This window comes from Arachis ipaensis, chromosome B3 (assembly GCF_059453495.1).
Source record: "Arachis ipaensis isolate K30076 ecotype BB chromosome B3, ASM5945349v1, whole genome shotgun sequence".
Taxonomy (NCBI): domain Eukaryota; kingdom Viridiplantae; phylum Streptophyta; class Magnoliopsida; order Fabales; family Fabaceae; genus Arachis; species Arachis ipaensis.
In genome coordinates, this window is record NC_142438.1 from 14,193,818 (window position 1) to 14,196,386 (window position 2,569).

Here is a 2,569-nt window from a genome sequence, read left to right on the forward strand (position 1 = left end):
TTACACTACCGTCGTCGACACCCTCCGCTTACTAACAAAGTTTAGACCTCCAACCGCATCTATCTCCTTTTTCACGTTGGTGAAAATGGTCCGCGTATATACCATGGCAGCACATTTTTCGATTGGATCAAGGCACGTCGTCATAACAGGGACGTTATAGATGGAGTTGAACTGTGCAACCATCTCATTATTTTGATATTCACGAAGGACTAGCTCAAGGTTTTGCACAAGCTCCAGTATAGTGTGCTTCGAGCTAAGGAATTTCTTCACATGGGAATTTATACCCTCGCATCGCGATGTGGTACGAAACCCAGCACAGAACTTGTTGCCAAGGTATGCATTCGTCCACATCTTTCTCTTTTCGTACATCTGCATTGCCCACAACTTATCATGTAACTCGTATTCATCCGCTGCTTCATCCCATTCCGCTTCAAAGTCATCTATCGACATATCCGCATACAACCACCTTGAAAACAAGTCCCTGAACATCTGCTCATTCCCATTAGATGTAACATTCTTTTGTAGATGCTAAGCACACAGGCGATGGGTTGCACTAGGAAAAACTTCCGTAACTGCGGCAATAATGGCATCATCGCCGTCTATGACTACAACAGATGGAAATTTATTACACATCACCTCAAGGAGATTTTCTAGCATCCACTTGTACGAAGCAATCGTCTCGTCCAACACTAACCCGAACCCAAAGATAGTCGTCTGTTTGTGGTTGTTTGCACCTGAGAATATTACAAGCGGTCTCCTGTACTTGTTCTTTTTGTACGTCAAATCGAACGCGAGGACATCACCAAAGTGTTGGTAATCAACTCTGCTCATTCCATCGGCCCAAAACAAGTTGGCCAACATACCCTCCTTAGTCAGGTTATACCTCACCATTGCCATGGGGTCCACAGAAGCCTTTCCCTCCAAATAGACAATGGCAGAATTTGCATCCCCATCTGCAATCCGTGCGCGCTTAGTCCGGTCAAGGTAGTTATAAGCATCCTTCTTTGTGAAACCCAATAGTGAATACCCCCCCCCCCCGGAATCCCTGTCATGTACCCAAGTATCTTTGACGTAGGTAGCCCATAACTTTGCATACCATCTAGCTGATCCTTTGCCGCACCTGAAACCCGACGGAACTTTGGAATCAAGTGTACCATACACCTAGCTACTAACTCATGGTTGTGCTCGAGGATGACTTTCCAGACCTTCCAGTTCGAACTTTCTTTGTCAAGATATATCGACAACTTAGCCTGGCAGTTCGTTCGTGTCTCAGGCTTATGACATCTTTTTCTGTCTAATCTATTATAGTGCTTTTCATCCCTTAACCCAGCTCTGTTGCAAAAGAATCTCCTCCTAATTACATTTCTGTCATCATCCTTCCCATAGTCTCCCTTGCGTACACCAAACCCATGGCACTTCCCAAACCTCATATAGAATTCATAAGCACGCTCCTCAGTTCTGAAAACCTTGTTCTCTATTTTAGCTGCAGTAAGACCAAATACATCTCCATAATTCGACAGGTCATCCTGCCCACTTGGATCCAATTGCTCAACATCAAATTCATCAGCATCTGAACTGACTACTTCGCCAAAACATTCGCTCTCATCCTCTATGCAGAATTTCTTGCTATGACCAGTGTATTCCATCTGAAAATAAAATTTTTTTAAAGGAATTACTCGCCATCTAATTTCCGCACGCTCCCTAATATATTCCAAGTCCGATCCGTATGAAAAGAATGTTGCAATACATCATAGAGGTGACATTCAATAATTTTATTGACTTGAAGGTCATTAAAAAAACAAATAAAAATTAAAACTCCTTGAGTCTTTGGCAACCAAATGATTGAAAAGATAAGTGAACATAGACCAAATATGCAGGGGGTTGAGCACTGACATTTTGAAAATTAGCCACACTCAACATCTAAAACAGATAGCACAATTGCACAAAAATAGATACTAACAGTTTATAATTTGTAGAAGCGTTGACATTAGCTTATGCTATCGCTGTTAAACATGATTGTTAATAAAATTCAATACATGGAATTGATCTAAGTTGTTTATGCTACTGCTTATTAACAGTCTATATATTTTGCATAACTAATGACGTTTGCTTATGTTTTTTTGTGGGAATTAACTTAATATTCTATAGTTTGTGGAAGCTTTCTTCTCCTTTTAGTTTCTTTTTTCAATGGAAACAAGATTTAACAACAAAAATTCAACAATAAAAATTCCATCATTCATTTAAATCGGTTCAAAACAAGACACAACTTAGCGAAATTTAAGTAAAAAATTTAATAAATAAATTCAGTTCAATACAATAGAGAAGACTCAATCATTCAGATAAAAGCTCATGCTTCAGTATCATTTTAACATAGTGTTAACATTGAACGAATAAAAGCTCACACCTCACCATAATTTTAACAAAGTTTAGTAACATTTTCAGCAGACACCATATTCATCAAAATTTTAACATAAGTTAACAAAGAATTATCAAAGTATAAGCATAATTTTTTTTCAATACAGCATTAAAAAAACAACCAAACAGAGTACAGCCCAGCAGTAGCAGCAGC

The 2,569-nt window shown here is 39.0% G+C and overlaps 1 pseudogene; it reads right to left on the minus strand.

Annotated features, from left to right (window-relative positions):
- On the minus strand, positions 1–1,646 carry LOC107632557 (protein FAR1-RELATED SEQUENCE 5-like; annotated as a pseudogene).
- Between the last annotated feature and the right edge of the window lie 923 nt (positions 1,647–2,569).